This window comes from Ornithorhynchus anatinus, chromosome 4, assembly GCF_004115215.2.
Source record: "Ornithorhynchus anatinus isolate Pmale09 chromosome 4, mOrnAna1.pri.v4, whole genome shotgun sequence".
In the NCBI taxonomy this organism is placed as follows: domain Eukaryota; kingdom Metazoa; phylum Chordata; class Mammalia; order Monotremata; family Ornithorhynchidae; genus Ornithorhynchus; species Ornithorhynchus anatinus.
Genome location: NC_041731.1, coordinates 33,281,556 through 33,301,146, shown reverse-complemented (window position 1 = coordinate 33,301,146; position 19,591 = coordinate 33,281,556).

The following is a 19,591-nucleotide window of genomic DNA, read 5'->3' as shown; positions in this document are numbered from 1 at the left end:
GCCGGGGCTGAGGACAGCTTTTTGCGAGGCTGCCAGGAGCTCTGATATGCAGCTCTTCCCTTGCCGGGAGAGAGATTATTCTCTGGATCTCCCAGGCTGTTTATCAGGAGCGCTCACTACAGCAGTCTCTAAACCCATTTAAATCCCCTCCTCCAGTCCCCACCCCCTCCTACTCCCCAAAATAAGGTTGTGTTGGAGGTTGGTTTTCTTTCTCACTTCCCGTTCCTCGGGAAGTGTGGAGTTGTGAGCCTCTGGGAAGGGGAGACAGAGAGGATACGAGGGAGGAAAGAGACTGAGTGGCAGGAAGGGGAAGGGAGAGCAAGCAGGAGAGAAGGTGAACAGGTCTAGGATAATAATAATCGTGCTATTTGTTAAGTGCTTACTATGTGCCAGGCACTGATCTAAGCCCTGGGGTAGATACAAGATAATTGGGTTGGACATAATCCCTATCCCACTTAGGGCTCACAACCCCATTTTACAGCTGAGCCATCTGAGGCACAGAGAAGTTAGGTGACTTGCCCAAGGTCACGCTATAGACAAGTTGCAGAGCCAAGATTAGAACCCAGATTCTTCTGACTCATGCTCAATCCACTAGAGCCCAGAAACAGCAAATTCCTCTGCTCCCATTTCCCTCAGGCTGGGCTCCAAGATGGCATTGGGGCAACTCAATGTGGAAATGGGGCACGAGCCCTTGCAACCCTATGCTCAGTCCCTGTCTACGGAAGGCTGGGCACTGGCTACCATCTTCTGGCACGGCCTGAACCACAGCCCTATATCATCCTGCTTCAACCCCCCGCCTCTCCTCTCCACTACGGAAGTTGTTGGAGACCCAGATATGTCGGCGTGGGGCTCCTGTTTTCTGGGCAGGGAATGTGCCTGTTTATCGTTGCATTGTACTCTCCCAAGCTCTTAGTACAGTGTTCTGCACGCTGTAAGCGTTCAATAAATACCAGTGAACAAATGAATGAACAGGCCGGGGCAAGATTTATTATGGTGGGTAAATCGAGGGTGGGCATGTCTGCCCCACCTCAGGCTGCTTCCCACCCTTTGCAAAATGGTAGGCTGGGATGGCGGGTTGGAAAGGCTAAGGGGTCATGGAGGAACCAGTTGATGAATATAAGCTCCTTGTGGGCAAGGGAACATGTCTACCAATTTATTTTGTTAATGAAGTGTACATCTCCTTGATTCTATTTATCTTGATAATGTTGTCTTGTTTTTGTTTTGTTCTGTTTTGCTCTGCTATCTGTCTCCCCCGATTAGACCGTGAGCCCGTCAATGGGCAGGGATTGTCTCTATCTGTTACCGAACTGTACATTCCAAGCACTTAGTACAGTGCTCTGCACATGGTAAGCGTTCAATAAATACTATTGAATGAATGAATAAATTCTTTTACATTGTACTCTCCCAAGCGCTTAGTTCAGTGCTCTGCACATAGTAAGTGCTCAATAAATACAATTGATTGATTGATTGATGATGGCGATTGCTGTCCTGGGCATCCATCTCCAGTCTACTCCTGGCCCCTTCATCCCTTGGGGGGTCAGAGGGTTCTGCCTCTGCGGTCCTGGCTGCCCGATGATATATCTGCATTCGGTAACGTTATTCCGCTTGAATTTACTGAGATTGGTCCCCCTCCCCAGCCGATCTCACCCAAATGCCTTTTGTGTCTCATCTTGAGGTCTCCAAGGAGACCAATCCAGGATCTCCGTGGATGCAACCAGGAAAGGACTGTAATGACCCTATCACAGGAACTTAAGGTCAAAAATCAACAGGAAAGGTGTGTAAGGGGAGTGGCTCTCTAGACTGCACTGGGGCTATCATCCCCTAACCCCAGCCCCCTGGGCTGGGCAGGAACCAGAAACAGATAGCAGTTCAGGCAGGGGGAGAAGCACAGCCCAGCAGCCCCATCTCCCCCAGGAGCAGATGAAATGCTCCAGATGGTTGGGCTGGGCTGGGTTGGGCCGGATTCCAGACCCCACACGTGGCTGACCCCGGCATGCGGCCGGAGCACTGGGGACGTCTCAGTAACGTTCCCCGGGAATCTTGTCGCGGGCCCTGAGCCCCGAGCAGACCGTCCTACCACGACCCAGCCCGCACACTTCGCTCCTCCAGTGCTAAACTTCTCACTGTACCTCGATCTCAGCCATCTCATCACTGACCCCTTGCCCACATCCCACCTTCCCTCCTCAGATCCAACAGACCACCACACTCCCCCACTTCAAAGCCTTATTGGAGGCACATCTCCTCCAAGAGGCCTTCCCTGACTATGCCCTCCTTTCTTCTTCTCCCCCCACTCCTCTGCATCACCCTCACTTGCTCCCTTTATTCATCCCCCCACAGCCCCACAGCACTTATGTACCCAAGTGTAATGCAATTTATATTAATGTCTGTCTCCCCCTCTAAACTGTAAGCTTGTTGTGGGTGGGAATTTGCTTATTGTTATTTTGTACCCTCTCAGGCGCTTAGTACAGTGCTCTGCACACAGTAAGCTCTCAATAAATGCAACTGAATGAAGTGAAGTGGCAAGGGGCTCCATGCTATACTCTGGCCTGCAGGCCGGTGGGAAGCCGGCCCTGAGGCTCAGGAGTCTCTCCTGGGCATCACCTCACGGAATCCCCGTTCAATAGCGTCCCTGGGCCGCGGTGGAAACGGAACAAGAAAGCAAGATTCCAAAAGTAGGACCTAGGAGTCCCAGAACCTTGCTTCTGTCCTTCTCATGTGCTCGGAACATATCCAAACCCCACTCAGCCAGGAGTCACAGGAAGAGTCTGGGCATTGTCCCGGGGCACAACGGAACTTGGCTTCTCACCGAAACGTTTCCTAAACTTTATAACTTGAAAAAGAGACACAGAATCTACCAGGCAAAAAGAAAACAAAAACAACAACAACCAAAAAACAATCACTTAGCAGAGAAAAAGAGGAATCAAAGATCAGAGCAAGGTCTCTGGTCTGGCTGTCAGGGCAGAACACCTGACTCCCAGGCCAGGCCGTGGGTGGTGTTTGGAGGCCAGCCATGGTCACGGGCGGCTGGAGCATTTGTCCGCTGGTGTTGGAGCAGCTGCCCATACTGGTATTTGCTCTTGGGCCCTGCTGGGCCCTGCTGGGCCCGGGGGGCGAGGGGGACGATAATACTGAAGGGTAGGTTCGGAGCAGGGCCTAGGGGCTAATGAGCCCGAGAGCATTTTCACAGTGGGCCACTTAGAAGGCTGGTGGGTAAGCCGGTGATGAGCCAGAACTGGGGCCCTGTGCCCAGGGCCAGCATTCCATCTGCCCACCTGTTGAGTCAAAACAACAACCTATCCCAAGGTGGTCACTCTTCCAGTCTTCAGCCGGCCTGCCCCTTGCTCAGTTTGGCTATGGCACCAGTCGCCTCCCCAACCCAGGGTCTTCTTCCTTTTTCATGCCATTTGTTAAGCGCTTACTATGTTCCAACCAATGTACTAAGCACTGGGGTAAATACAAGGTAATCGGGCTGGACACAATCCCTGTTCCACACGAGGCTCACAGTCTTCAGTCTTCATCCCCATTTTACAGATGAGGGAACTGAGGCGCAGAAAAGTGAAGTGATTTGCCCAAGATCACGCAGCAGGCTAGTGGAGGAGCCGAGATTAGAACCTCGGTCCTCCGACTCCCAGGCCCGTGCTCTATCCAGTAGGCCACACTGCTTCTCTTGGTTCTTCCCACTAAGTCCTGGGGCTCAGAAGTGGCATCGGTGTTCCCAGGGAAGCGGGGGGGGACACAAAGTCTCTGGAGGTGGGGAGGGTCAGCTCCCTCCTACCCCAGCTACCCAAGCTGATCAAGCTCGTGCGGGTCAGGCCAGAAGCCTCCCAGAAACCCTTGGCTTCCGCCACGCTGCTGTTCTTGCCATTGGCTCCGAGCCACAGCCGCACCAAGCACCTTGGCTTGGGGCCCGGACTGGCCTCAGGGCCAGGTAGGAGAACAGCAGCAAGATGCTGCAGACCAAGGGAGCCTCCACCTCTCCACTGCCCGCCGCTGCTTACTCTCTAGCCTAAGGGGCCCTAATCCAGCCCTACACTGGGCCCCCACGCTCTTGATCCACCCCTAGACTCAGCTCCAGATGTCCAGGGGAGACCGGGTCAAGGCACCAGATGTGAGCTGAGAGGGGAAGGGCAGACCGGCTTTTTTCCCAAACTTCCCGAGATTCCCAGACAAGCCAGGCTCCCGTGGACGCGGGGAGGGGTGTGTGTCACCCACTTGCATCAAGGAGGGAAACAAAGCGTTCTGGCCACTTTCCAATCAGGGCCTTGGGGCTTCGGCAATGGAGCTCCTTGGAGGGGAGGTTAATCAAGGCATCTTAAGGAAATGCAAATGAGGAGAAGGCTTAAGTGATTAGGAACTGATCACAGAGTCCAGATTTGGGTCTCCGGTCCCAGTGCGTGAAGAGAGGAGTGGAAGAAAAGGAGCAGTGGCAGGATCAGAACTACTCTCAGAACCCAGCTGGAGGAGATGAGGAGGAGAAAGAGAAAGAGGAGAAGGAGGAGGAAGAGGAGAAAAAGTAGGAAGAAGAGGAGAACGAGGAGGAGGAGGAGAAGAAAGAGGAAGAGTGGGAGGAGGAGGAAAAAGAGGAGGAGGATGAAGAGGAGGAGGAAGAGAAAGAGGAGGAGGAGGGAAAGGACGAGGAGGAGGAAGAGGAGGAAGGAAAGGATGAGGAGGAGGAAGAGGAGTAGGGCGAGGACGAGGAGGAGGAAGAGGAGGAGGAGGAGGAGAAAAAGGAGGAAGAGAAGGAGAAGGAGGAAAAGGAGAAGGAAGACGAGGAGGAGGAGCGGAATGGAGGGTGCAGTACAGAGAGGGAGGGAGGAGGGCAGAGAGTGCTTCCCCTGGACAGAGGGAATACAGAGATAATAGTAGTGAGGCCCAGATGGGATCCAGCCCTTTCATATGCCCTGGGGCTTCTGAATTCTAATAATAACAATAGCAATAACAATAATAATTATAATGGTATTTGTCAAATGCTTCCTATGTGCCTAGAGCTGTACTAAGTGGTGGGGCAGGTTTAAGATAATCAGGATGGACGGTTTCTGTCCCACATGGGGTTCTCACATGGTACTTTGCACACAGTAAGCCCTCAATAAGTACGACTGAATGAACGGCGCAGGCTCCTTGTCAACGTACAGCCTGCGAGCAAAGGGAAAGATTGGGAGGCAGGGAGACTGGAGAATCCTTGGAGTGGAGAGTTGCACCCAAAAACCTCACTGGTCACAACGCATCAAGTTGGCCAAGTCGGAAAATTGCTTCCATCTATGGTGACACAGGCATCTCGGCAACATGCCGAGGTCAGCCATACACTCTAAGCTCCTTGTGTGCAGGGATCAATCAATTATATTGATTGAATGTTTACTGTGTGCAGAGTACTGCACTAAAGCCCTTGGGAGAATACAACATAGCACAGTTGGTAGGGACATTCTCTGTCCACCGGGAGCTTAAAGTCTGGAGGGGGAGATAGCCATTATTACATATCCCGTCGTCGACCCCCGGCCCACGTCCTACCTCCAGCCTGGAACGCCCTCCCTCCTCAGATCAGCCAAACAACCACACTTCCACCCCCAAAGCCCTACTGAAGGCTCACCTCCAAAAGGCCTTCCCAGACTAAGCCCTTCTTTTCCTCAGGGCCCCCTCCCCGTCTCCCCGACCTGCTCCTTTGGTTCGACCCTCCTACCCACTCAGCACTTGTGCATATAGGTACATTTCTATAATTCTATTTATATTGATGCCTGTTTACTTGTTTTGGTGTCTGTCTCCGCCCTTCTAGACTGTAAACCCAGTGTGGGCAGAGATTGTCTCCCTTTATTGCTGAATTGTACTTTCCAAGCCCTAATACAGGGCTCTGCACACAGTAAGCACTCAATAAATACGATTGAATGGATTAATCACTATAAATAAATAAATGGATATGTATGTATACGTAAGTGCTGTGAGGCTGAGAGCGGGGTGAATTAAGAGGGCAAATCCAAGTTCCAGGGCGACACAGAAGGCAATGGGAGAAGAGGAAATGAGGGCTTAGTCACCTCTTGGAAGAGAGGTGCTTTCCACAAGGCTTAGAAGGTGGGGAGAATGATCATCTGTTGGATATGACGGGGAGGGAGTTCCAGGCCCGAAGCAGGACTTGGGCAAGGGGTCAGCAGTGAGATAGACAATGTCAATCAGTCCATTGTATTTATTGGGCACTTACTGTGTGCAAAGAACTATACTAAGTGCTTGGAGTCAAGTAGTGAGTAGGTCGGCATTAGAGGAGTGCAGTTTGCAGGCTAAGTTGTAGTAGAAAATCAGTAAGGTAAGGTATTGCACTCTACTATGTTGTACTCTCCCAAGCAGTTAACACAGTGCTCTGCCCCCAGTAAGTGCTCAATGAATACCATTGATGTGCTGATTGAAGACAGATAGAGCCTGAGATTGGCCAGTCTGCTTGCTAATTGGGCAGGGGAAAGCGGATCATTCAGATAACACAATTCTGATCCCTGGCTGGAGGTCCCAGGCCGGCTTTCCGTCAAAAATCCGACCTTCCATGGGGCCGGGAGACAGGTCCCTGTGGCTAATGACTATGCTCCACTCGTAGTGGGCAGGGAATGTGTCTGTTTATTGTTCTACTGTACTCTCCCAAGCAATCAATACAGTGTTTTGCACACAGTAAGCCCTTAATAAATACGAATGAATGAATGAATGAATGAATGAATGAATGAATGAATGAATGAATGAATGAATGCATGCATGCTCAGGGGCCGCAGTAACCTGCGGAATCTATTATCGATAATAAAGAAGTTCTGATAACTTAGTTCAGTTGTGTGTTCCTTATGGCCCTGCTTCAGACATAGAGAAGCAGCATGGCTCAGTGGAAAGAGCCCGGGTTGGGAGTCAGAAGTCATGGGTTCGAATCCCGGCTCTGCCTCTTGTCAGCTGTGTGACTGTGGGCAAGTCACTTCACTTCTCTGGGCCTCAGTTACCTCATCTGTAAAATGGGGATTAAGACTGTGAGCCTCACGTGGGACAATCTGATTACCCTGTATCTACCCCAGCACTTAGAACAGTGCTCTGCACATAGTAAGCGCTTAAAAAATACCAACATTATTATTATTATCTGGCTGCCTGGGGGTGAGGGAAATTTGCTGCTCCCTCATTTTCTGTACATACCATCATATTAATTAGTGAGGATGGTCATTTTTTAAAATGTCCCCATGCTGCACACACAGCATTCTTTTTGTCATCCAGTAGGAGCCTGTTTGAACCCTAGACTGTATGCTCATTGTGGGCAGGGAATGTGCCCGTTTATTGTTGTATTGCATTCTCCCAGGTGCTTAGTACAGTACTACTGAGTACAGTGCTCAGTAAGCGATCAATAAATATGATTGAATGAAATATGATTGAATGTCTCTCTCTGCCCTCTTGACTTCCAGAGTAATCCCAAAGCCCTCATCTGAACATGTGACCCCCAGCATGTTTGCCCCCCACCCCGGCAGGTTCCCTTGTGGGCTCAGAGGAGAAGGGTGAGCACTAGGAAAAGTCCATCTACGGGGCCGGCTGGAGCCCTGGGGAGACAGGGGTCCTGGGTCGAGGTCCTAGGGCACTCCGGAGTGCGTGCTTGTGAAATGGGGGTGCGTGCTGGTCCAGCTCCGTCTCCACCTCCTCCCTGGCTTCATAACCTTCTCAATCTGTTGCATTTCTTGAGCATTTACCGAGTACAGAGCACTGTACTAAGCACTTAGGAGAGTACAATATAACAGTATAACAGACATATTCCCTCTCCACACTGCCCAAACCCAAGATTTTCTGTGGCTGCAAGAAGCATGGCCAGCAGTTATTCCTCTCCCCTTTAGCCAACCAGTTTGTCCATCAGTCTGACGGGAGCCAAGGCAAAGGGACAGAGATCTCAGGGATGGTGGAGAGGCCAGAGAAGGGGATGGAAGAGGTGAAGAACTAGAGGGATGGTGGAGAGACCAGAGAAGGGAGTGCAGGAGGGGAAGAATTAGGGGGACTTTGGACAGGTCAGAGAAGGGAACAGAGAAAAAGAGACAAGGAGAGGGTAGAGGGAAGGAGAAGAGAGACAGAATAAATTAAGACTTAAAGAATGTAAAAGGGGAAACTTGGCTTGGGTAGTTTTTCTGGAAGAAAATTCACGTTCACCCACACAAGTTCACACAAGTCGTATTCTCTCTGATGTCATGAAGTCCACCCATCTTCCTTCAGCCTCTCCTCTCCTTGGCCTCCCTGCAGTTTCTCTCTGCCCTCCCTTGAGTGCCACTGCCTTACCCATGACTCCCCACATAGCTGGATAAATAATAATAATAATAATGGTTTTTGTAAAGCACTTATTTTGTGCCAGGGACTGTACTAAGGACTGAGGTGAATACAAACAAATCAGGTTGGACAAAGTCCCTGTTCCACATCCCCATTTTACATATGAGGTAACTGAGGCACAGTGAAGCGATTTGCCCAAGGTCACACAGCAGACAAGTGGTGGAGCCAGGATTAGCACGGAAAAGTCATTCTTGGCAGGGTTAGGAACTCCTGCCCTAGAAGTGACTGCTGGCCACAATGCTAGCCTCCAGGCTCTCCCGAAGCTTAGTTGGTGGGAGAACCGGGAAACTACTTACTGGAAATATTAGCAATAAGGGGAGCCGAAGACCATAATTCCTCCTTGATTTCACTCCCGTGGAAACAGCTGTCCATGCAGCCCAAAGTAACAGCGGAACTGCCAACAATCCCAACCACCCACCCTCCCCTCCTCTGGATCATCCCCCCTCGGTCCCACAGCACCTATGTACCTATCTACAATTTATTTATTTATATTAATGTCCGTTTCCCTCTCTAGACCCTAAACTCGCTGTGGGTAGAGAAAATGTCTACCAACTCTGCTATATTATATGCTCCCAAGCACTTAGTACAGTGCTCTGCACACAGTAAGTGCTCAATAAATATGATTGATTGACCACACTCATCCCCCATAAATATAAGGCTTCTCTCCCTCCCATTCCCCTAACGTCATCAAAGAAGGTACTTACCGTATCCCGTCTTGATTACTCTATCAGCCTCCTTGCTAATCTCCCAGCCTCCTATCTCTCCCCACTCCAGTCCATAATTTACCCTGCTGCCCAGCTCATTTTTCTATAGAAACATTCAGGCCATGTTTCCCCACTCCTCAAGAGCCTTCAGTGGTTGCCCATCCACCTCCGCATCCTACAGAAACTCCTTACTATCAGCTTTTAAAGCACTCGATCAGCTTGCCCCCTCCGACCTCACCTCAGCACTCTGCTACTATAACCCAGCCCACATACTTTGCTCCTCTAATGTCAAACTACTCACTGTACCTCCATCTCGATCTCGTCTATCTCACCCCCGACCTCTCGCCCACATCCTGCTTCGGGCCTGGAGCGCCCTCCTTCTTCATATGCAAAGGACAATTTATTCTCTTCCACTTAAAGCCTTAACAAAGGCACATCTCCTCCAAGAAGCCTTCCCTGCCTAACCCCTCCTTTCCGTTTCTTCTACTCTCTTCCGCACGTCACCCTGTCGTGCTCCCTTTATTCATCCCTCCTCCCAGCCCTCTAGCACTTATGTACATATCCGTAATTTATTTATTCATATTAATGTCTCTGTCCCCCTCTAGACTGTAAATTCATTGTGGGCAGGGAATGTGACTGTTCTATTGTTATGTGGTACTCTCCCAAGTGGTTAGTACAGTGCACGGTTAGGCGCTTGATAAATACGATTGACTGATGGATGGGTGGAGATTTTGGGTGCTCATGGCATCCGGGAGGTGAGCCGACGACGATGGGATCGGGGAGCCGGGCGGGATGGAGTACAGGAGATAAGAAAGAGAGGATGCAACGAGGAGTGAGGAGAGGGCCCGCAGAGTCCACGCACGTACAGATACCAATTAAAGCCAACTTCATTGCGCAGGGGCCTGAGCTGCATTTATCAGCCTGCCTGGCCAGGGCTCGTGCAAGCTGTCCCCCTGGCTGACGGATTAGACAGCAGACAATTAGGTTTCAGACGCGGGCGCCTGCACACACACACACACACACACACACCACGCACGCACACATGAACACACACACACATACACGCACACGCACACAAATCCTTTTCTCCTTCCATCTGCAAGGCCAGGCCAGCGGAACACAGCTGTGCCACTGTCCGGTGCTTCCAAAGCCCCGGGAGGCAGAATAAAGAGGAGAGCCCCCGGGCCTTGCTTTTCATAGGCTGGCCACTCACTGGATGGCCAAGGGGTCCCCACAGGGATGACTCTATTACATGGAAATACTTAACCCCTCACCGGCTTCCCTAAAGGTTTGCCTCATGGCCGCCAAACACTGGGCTGGTCAGTCCAGTCTACTCAGTCGTATTTATTGAGCGCTTACTGGGTGCAGAACACCGTACTAAGCCCTTGGGAGAGTGCAAAACAACGGTAGAACAGACACATTCCCCGCCCACAGTGAGCTTACATTTTAGAGGGGGAGACGGACATTAATATCAATAAATAAATTACAGATCCATACATAAGTGCTGTGCAGCTGGGATGGGGGATGAATAAAGGGAGCAAGTCAAGGTGATTCAGAAGGAAGTTAAAGGAAAGGAAAAGAGGGCTTAGTCAGGGAAGACCTCTTGGAAGAGGTGTGTCTTCAATAAAGCTTCGAAGAGGGGCCACGTAATTGTCTGTGATATGAGGAGGGAGGGCATTCTGGGCCAGAGGCAGGACTTGGGCAAGAGGTCAGCGGCGAGATAGAGATCGAGGTACAGTGAGAAGGTTAGCATTAGAGGAGTGATGTGTGTGGGCTGGGTTGTGGAAGGAGAGTAGTGAGGTGAGGTGGGAAGGGGCAAGGTGATTAACTGCTTCAGAGTCAACGATGAGGAGTTTCTGTTTGATGCAGAGGTGGATTGGCAACCACTGGAGGTTCTTGAGGAGTGAGGAAACGTAGCCTGAACAATTCTATAGAAAAATGATCCAGGCAGAGAGTGAAGTATGGCCTGGAGTGGGGAGAGACAGGAGGCTCGGAGGTCAGCAAGGAGGCCGGTACAGCAATCAAGGCGGGATGGGATAAGTGATTGGATTAATGTGGCAGCAGTTTGGAAGGAGAGGAAGGACAGATAATAGCAATGTTGTGAAGGTCGAACCGACGGGATTTAGTAATGGATTGAATATGTGGGTTGAATAACAGAGAGGAGTCAAGGATAATGCCAAGGTTATGGGCTTGTGAGACAGGAAGGATGGCGGTGCCGTCTATAGTGATGGGAAAGTCAGAGAGAGGACAGGGTTTGGGTGGGAAGATAAGGAGTCCCGTTTCAGACATGTTAAGTTTGAGGTGGCAAGAGGACAACCAGGTAGAGATGTCTTCAAGGCAGGAGGAAATGCGAGATTATAGAGAGGGAGTCAGATCAAGGCTGGAGATACAGATTTGGGTTGCATCCACTTAGAGGCGGTAGTTGAAGCCATGTGAGCGAATGAGTTCTCCAAGGGATCGGGTGTAGATGGAGAATAGAAGGGAACCCAGAACTGAACCTTGAATCCCAGCTCTGCCACTTGTCAGCTGTGTGACTGTGGGCAAGTCACTTCACTTCTCTGTGCCTCAGTTCCCTCATCTGTAAAATGGGGATTAACTGTGAGCCTCACATGGGACAACCTGATTACCCTGTATCTACCCCAGCGCTTAGAACAGTGCTCTGCACATAGTAAGCGCTTAACAAACACCAACCCACACTTAGGGGCTGGGAGGTGGAGAAGGAGGCCGTGAAAGAGACTGAGAACGAGCAGCTGGAGAGATAAGAGGAGAACCAGGAGAGGACAGTGTCAGTGAAGCCGAGGTTGGATGATATTTCCAGGAGAAGAGGGTGGTCAACGGTATCGAAGGCCGCTGAAGGGTCGGGGAGGATTAGGATGGGGTAGAAAACGGATTTGGCAAAAAGAAGATCATTGGTGACCTTCGAGAGAGCTGTCTCTGTGGAGTGAAGGGGACGGAAAGCAGATTGGAGGGAGACAAGGACCGAAATGGAGGAGAGGAACTAGAGACAGCGGGTGTAGACAACTTGCTAATGCAATATACAGACTGTATATACAGAGTGCAATATAACACGGTTGGTAGATACATTCCCTGTCCCAACGAGCTTACACCTTTGTTCTGGAAATGGAAAAGCAGGCCGGGACCACAGCATTTGCTGTTCCTTATCTTTTACTTATTCATTCATTCATTCATTCAATAGTATTTATTGAGCGCTTACTATGTGCAGAGCACTGTACTAAGCGCTTGGACTGTACAATTCGGCAACAGATAGAGACAATCTCTGCCCAATGATGGGCTCACCGTCTAATCGGGGGAGGTCAGCCTAAAATGCTAGGCCCAAGACAAAATCGACTCAGACCTACACTTCTGGACTTTTGCCTCTGGTTCTGAGCAGCATCTCGCCAAATGTGCACCAAAGATCACTGCCCATTTTCTTTCATCTTCCCCCATCTCCGGCGGGGGAGGAAACTCCAACTACCAGCCTGAGGTTTCTTGTCAGCCACGGAGAATTCGTCTTTGGTTTGCTAAGGATATATTGCGGTTTGCTCGCACCCAGCCCCCTCCATACCAGCATCCACAAAGCTCCTTATTAAGAAATTGGTCAATTTCCCTGCTAATTAAAATAAATACTATGGCACATTAAAGGCCAATTAATTTTCAGAGCTGCCCGGGGAAACACTGCCTGCAAAGTTTTGCACCCGCCCATCTCAGCAAAGTGCAGCCGTGCAGCAAGAAGTCGGGGGTTGTGGGGCGGACAGCACAGAAAGCGGAAGGAACGCGAAGAGATGGGGATTCTGGGACTTCTGGCATGGGGAAAAAACGTTCAACTTGTGCAGTGGAAAACCTGGCCATGAAGATCACATTTCAGCGTGCCTCAACAAACAGCAGGGGAAAAGCTCCGTTCAGCCATCTCCTCCTCAACCAATCCTCCCCAACACTTCCAGAAGGCAGCCATGATTAAACCTTGGACGCTGATGGCGAAGGGACATGTGTGGGATTCCTTTATAGATTTATCACCTCACTTGGTCAATGTCAGGGGTGAAGGAAAAGGTCTTCAGGAACTGGAGTCAGGTCCCACCTTTTCCCAGGATCCCTCCCTCCTGGCCTGAGCCTCTTCCGTGAGAGTGAGGAGAGCCGGTCGGGGACATGGGAGAGGCAGGATGCAGAGTGGATGGCGTCGGTTGCCCAATCAAGCTCACACTCGAGCTCAGATGTCCGATCCTCAGACGGGATGGTTCCAGCTTCAACACTGGCAGAAACATCCTCCTTCTGCCCTGTCTCTGCCCCGCTCCCCCTCAGCTAGAGAAAGTGGACATGTCAGACAAAGATGGAAAGTTGGAAACGGAGGCAGGCGACCAGCCAACCCTCAGCTTGGCTTCCCTCTCCTACTGCGGAGAGCTTTAAAGGAACCCTCGCTTTCCCCCAACCAGCTATATTTCGAGCAATCGGGCCCACTGGGATTACAGTTTGCCAATCCCCCAACTCTGTTCCTTCCCTTCACCATCCCCCCCGGCCCGGCCCGGAGATCAGTCATCGGCAGGAAGTTGAGAGAGGAAAGACCTTTAAAGGAGATGGCAGTGAAGTCACACAAGAAGCAGGCAGTGTGATATAGTGGGAAGAGTAGGGGTCTGAGAGTAGGAAGAATTAGACTGTAAGCCCGTCAAACGGCAGGGACTGTCTCTATCTGTTGCCGACTTGTTCATCCCAAGCGCTTAGTACAGTGCTCTGCACATAGTAAGCGCTCAATAAATACTATTGAATGAATGAATGAATGAACTGAATTCTAGTTCCAGCTTTCAGCCACCAGTGTGCTGGGTGACCTTGGGCAAGTCCCTTAATCATTCGATGCCTCAGCTTCCTCACCTGTAAAACGGGGGTAATTCCAACCTTATAGAGATGTTATGCAGACAAAATCAATCAATCAAAAAAGTAATTCCAACTTCATAGAGATATTATGAAGACAAAATCAAAGGTGTTTATTGAGTGCTTACGGTGCACGGAGTCTATACTAAGCATTTGGGAGAGTACAGTATAACGGAGTTGGTAGTGATGTCCCCTGCCTACAGTGAGCTAGAGGACAAAATGAAATAAAAAATGGGAAAATAAAAGGATACAAATTCTGTACATGAAGAAAAGGAGGCAGGGGGAGAGGAATTGACTGTTAGAACGTAAACCCAGGATTTTGTCTCCAACCATAGCAATAGGAAAGCTTGGAAGAACTGTGGGATGGTTGCCTTCCTGGACATCAACCTTTAGGCTTTTTTTATGGTATTTGTTAAGCGCTTATTAAGTGTCAGGCCCTGTACTAAGCTCTGGGGCCAATATAAGCTAATCAGATGGGACACGGCCCGTGTCCAGATGGGGCTCACAGTGTTAATCCCCATTTTTTAGATGAGGTACTGGAGGCACAGGAAACTTAAATGACTTGCCCAAGGTCAGAGGGCAGACAAGTGGCAGAGCTGGGATGAGAACCCAGGTCCTCTGACTCCCAGGCCCGGGCTCTTCCCATCGGGCCATGCTGCTTCTCTAGGTGCTCAATCTAACATCATTTTCCCTTTTTATAGTAATATTAATAAAGATGGCATTCAGTAAGTGTTTCCTATGTGTCAAGTACTGGAGAAGCAGTATGGCATAGTGGGCAGAACACAGGCCTGGGGTACAGAGGAACCGCGTTCTAATCCCGGCTCCGCCACTCATCCGCTGCGTGACCTTGGTCACGTGACCTAAGTTCTCTGTGCCTCAGTTACTTCTCTGTAAAATTGGGATTAAGTCTGTGAGCCCCAAGTGGGAGATGGAATGTGTCCAACCTGATTATCTTGTTTCTACCCCAGCGCTTAGTACAGTGCCTGGCATATAGTAAGCGCTTAACAAAAACCATCAGAAAAAAGTATCCTAAATACTGGGTTAGATTATCATTTTGGACACAGTTCCTTTCCCACCTGGGGCCTACCAACTCTCCCAAGCGCTTATTAATCATACCATAAGCACTCAGTAAATGCCACTGATTGATCAGTGATGGACTGATTGTTCTAAGACCCTAATAATAATGTTGGTATTTGTTAAGCGCTTACTGTGTGCAGAGCACTGTTCCAAGAGCTGGGGTAGACACAGGGGAATCAGACCCTAGAAACCCATTTTGAGCTGCTGGTCATTAATTTAACCAAACCTTCATTTAAAAAGAATTTTAGAAATGCCTTAGCAATTCTTCGCCTTTCGTTCATTTTGACGACAAGCTGGGGATATTAAACCTTGGATTGCACCCTCCTTACCCTCCACCACTCTTAGAGTTTAAACTGCCCCCTCCCTGAAGCTCAGCCTACTCCCATACACTTGCGCCCCTTTGCTCGCTGGCTCACCTCATTTTGTAGGCTTTACCGGGACTCTGAATTTCCACGGATGTCTGGCAGAGTCAGGCCTAAACCCCGTGACCTCAAATAGAGGACGGCTCTCAGGAGGACCATCGGTCAGAGGCCCCGTTCCCCACTGCCCGTGGCTGGGCCCGGAAGGGAGAGTAAGCCTAGCTCCAGGCAGCAGGCTGTATGGAACCCTCTTTCCCGACATCTTTCATTCAAACATTCACGCTGCACCTGGCCCCCCTCAGCCCTCTACTCAGTCACAGCAAGGACAATGCTGACTTCTCCGCTTGCTTTATTAAAGACCTATTGACCCAGCGTTTCTCAGACGCTGGCTTACTGAAACTGCTCTTTCTGGGGGAAGGTCTAATAATATTGTCCCCGCAGAGGAAGCAAGAGGAACATCAGAGAAGCGATAAAGCCGGGAGACAACTGAATTCACTAGAGACCTCTGGGCTTCCACAAACGTGACAACCTTGAGGAGAAGTGCGGTCTAGTGGAGAGAGCACAGGTCCGGTAGTCGGGAGGACCTGGGTTCTAATCCTGGCTCTGCCAAATGTCCGCTCTGTGACCCAGGGCAAGTCACTTCCCTTCCCTGGGCCTCAGTGACCGCATCTGTAAAGTGGGGTTTAAGACCGTCAGCCCCATGTAGGAGATGGATTGTGTCCAACCTGATTAGCTTGTATCTGCTCCAGTACTTAGTAATAATGATGGTATTTGCTAAGCGCTTACTACGTGCCAAGCACTGTTCTAAGCGCTGAGTGCCTGGCACAAAGGAAAAGCCCAAGAAATACCAGTAAAAAACAAAAAATTAAAAAAAGCCTCATGAGCTCCAATAACATTGAGCAGGCAGAAACATATTCACCTAGGTGTAGAGCAATCAGTCAATCAATCATTCATATTTATTGAGCACGTATTAGATGCAGAGTACTGTAATAATAATAATAATTGTGGTATTTGTAAAGCACTTACTCTGTGCCAGGGACTGTACACTGGGGCAAACATGGGTTCTAATCCCGGCTCCACCACTTGTCAGCTGTGTGACTTCTTTGTGCCTCAGGGACCTCGTCTGTAAAATGGGGATTAAGACTGTGAGCCCCATGTGGGACAACCTGATTACCTTTGCACATAGTAAGCGCTTAACAAATGCCACCATTATTATTATTACAAGCAAATTGGGTTGGGCCCGATCCCTGTCCCACCTGGGGCTCACAGTCTCAATTCTCATTCTACAGATGAGGCAACTGAGACACAGAGAAGCGAAGTGACTTGCCTAAGGTCACACATCACACAAGTGGCAGAGCCAGGTTTAGAGCTCATGACCTTTTGACTCCCAGACCTGTGCTGTATCCACTATGCCAAGCTGCTAAGCGCTTGGGAGAGCACAGTATTACAGAGTTGGTAAATACGAACACGGCGCACCAGGACCTTACAATCTAGAGTATAGGAACCGTATGGGCAAACGGTCAATTGTCTCCTCAAAAAGCCCACCAATCGGCTCACCCATTCATGCACACCATGTTAATTCAGGGTTCGGGCTTTAAAGCAGGCACGTGGGCGGAAACACCCAGACACACACATACACGCCTCTGTGTGCATAATTAACTTCACCAGCTCACAGACCTGCTGAGACAGACATTCAACTACAGAGGCATACCCAGATGCTCTCACGCCCGTACCCGAATCCGCTCCCGTACTCCACCCGAGCACTCCGTCTCCTCTTCCACGGGCTCTCTGGTCCTGGAAAGTGCAAACGGCCAGACTGCATTAGGGTTTATTGTGCCTGGCAAGTGCAATCTGGAAATTAGCCAAGTCCTCTAAGTATCAGTTCCCCTGAAGGTATCAAATTATTGGAAGGAAAAGACTTGATCCCGACGCCCACGATGGGTGACTTGCGGGCGGTTTTATTGCTTAGTTACATGATGGACCATGGAGCTAGAGCCCAGGGAGCTTCAAATCTAGGAAGGCTCGGAGGTGACGGTCAGAGCCACGGGAAGGAGTGGTGAGACTGGCAACAATAACGGAGATTTACTGCTTCCAGCCCTATTAACTGGGCCATCTGGATACCAAGCGTCAGCATGAGTTATTAGAGACCACAACCTGATGTTGTAAATGGGCATATAGGCAGAGAGGAACTTGAGAAATGGTAACAGTAGCCTTCTCCTCTCTCCCAAATGAGTCAAGGGGTGGAGGAGAATTGGTTTGGGCTATCAGATCGAGCGTGGGATACAAACAGTACAAAAATACATCCATCTCCCTAACCATATTCCTTTGTGTGTATGTACTCAGAGGTGCGTGTGTGGGCCCACACATCTCTCTCTCTCTCTCTCTCTCTCACACACACACACACACACACACAGAAGCTCATGAACGTGGAGAGACCAAGTTCACATACAAATTCGCTAAAACATTCAGCTTTGGGACAGAGCAAGATGGCATGGCTTCAGAGACCCAGAGAAGGCACAGGGCTGGATCAAGAAGAATGCGAAAAAGAGATGAAATCTAAGAGACGAGCAAACTCTTATCAGATTTCATAGAAACACGAAGTCTTCGTCTCCTAACTCCATCTCTCAACGTGGAACTCTTGGTCTGAAGGGTAAAGTTTCCCTCCAAGGAGTCCCTCTCATCCTTAGGAGTAAATGTTTTGGCTTTCTCTAGACAACTGGGGCCCCCTCTTCCACCCTAGTGGAAAAAAAGTTTTTAAAACCTAGTAAAAATGGTGGTGAAGCATTTCTCTCCCATCCTCTCACCCTCCCAACACCCCTTCCACCCCCGCTTTGCCCAAACTTCTCTCTCTCGCCTCAGGGTTGAATTTTTTCCACGTAGACACAGGGCGGACAGACGGACAGAGTGGATGGAGGGGGTCGGGGAGGGAGAGGGGTTTTGAACACTCCATCAGGCATGTGAGTAGCACTGTCAGCACTCCCCCTGACACAAGGGACTCTTGTTCACCCAGGAGAGGAGGAGGCCGGGCTGAGGGGCTCCACACGACTGCTGGGGTACAACCCGTTCCCCTACGTTTCCATTCGGTCAGTATTTACTCTGAAAGGCCATGGCTGTGCTGGCACAAGGAGTTGGTTCTGAGAGACCTGAGGAACCCACTTGTCTGGAGTTTCTCTCCTTACAGCGTCCCCCCTTTCCAAGCCTTCTTGTTGGCCTCTGACATTTCTCATCCAGGGGAGGAGAGCCCGTTAAATCCCGGTCCTCTCTGGGGCAATTCCCCAGGGGAATGACAATCGGCTTCTAGCTGGGGTGGGGGGATTTTGAGGGCAGGACACAGAACACATCAGCCATGAAGTGGGCGGCAGATGGTGATAACTTTTGGTCACTGCTCAGTTGGGCGGGAATCCAGCCTCCGTTCTGGGGAGAGCAATCCAGATCTCGTGACCGGTCTCTGAGCCCCACAGGCCTCTCTGTTCAGTGGTGACCCTGCTCCACATCACCCTGAAAATTCCCTTGCCTTGAGGGACCTCTAATCCTAGCTGAAAAACCACAAACCCACAAAAAAAAAAAAAAAACCCAACAAAAAAACTTTGGCCTGGAGAGATGACCACCCAAACCTGACCGGAAAAATAGCCAAAAAACAATTAGGCAAGCAGAGTCATTTCTAGAGTTTGGCAGAAATAGGATTCTAAACTGACTTAGAAGTGACCTTCTTTCGGAGGGTCTGGAGAGAGACGGGAAGGGGGTGCTTTCACACTAGTGATCCAGCTTGACGACAGTTGGGAAAACCTGGGAGTCTGAGGTGATTTGGTTTGTTCTTGGTCTCTGGACAAGAAGGTTGAGGGAAGACCAGGAAGAAGAAGGGGATGAAGTGACAGCAGGAGGGGAGGTGGCTGGAGTTTTGAGGGGGGTGGGTTTGAGGTGGGGAAGAGGGAGGGAAAGCTATCAGCGAGAAGAGCCCCGCATCTATTCACGAGAAGTGCCGTGCTGAAATTCCACCTCCCAATCTTTGGAAACAAAAAATTCTCCGACAGAAACTGCTGCTGCTCACGCTTTTCTAAGACAAACAATAAAAAAAGGAAAAATGGGTTGGGGAGGAAGGGGCTGGGAAAGTCGAATGTATGGTTGGCGTCGATATTGGGGGGAGGAAGGGAGAAGGATGGGGTAACGGCGTTGGGCCGTTTTATGAGGATCGGTGCTGTCGGGGAGCCCCGGCCCCTTCCCTCTCCTTGGTGCCCCCTCCAACCCTGCTACCTGGGAAGGTAGGCACTGGGCTGCAGGTTTTAA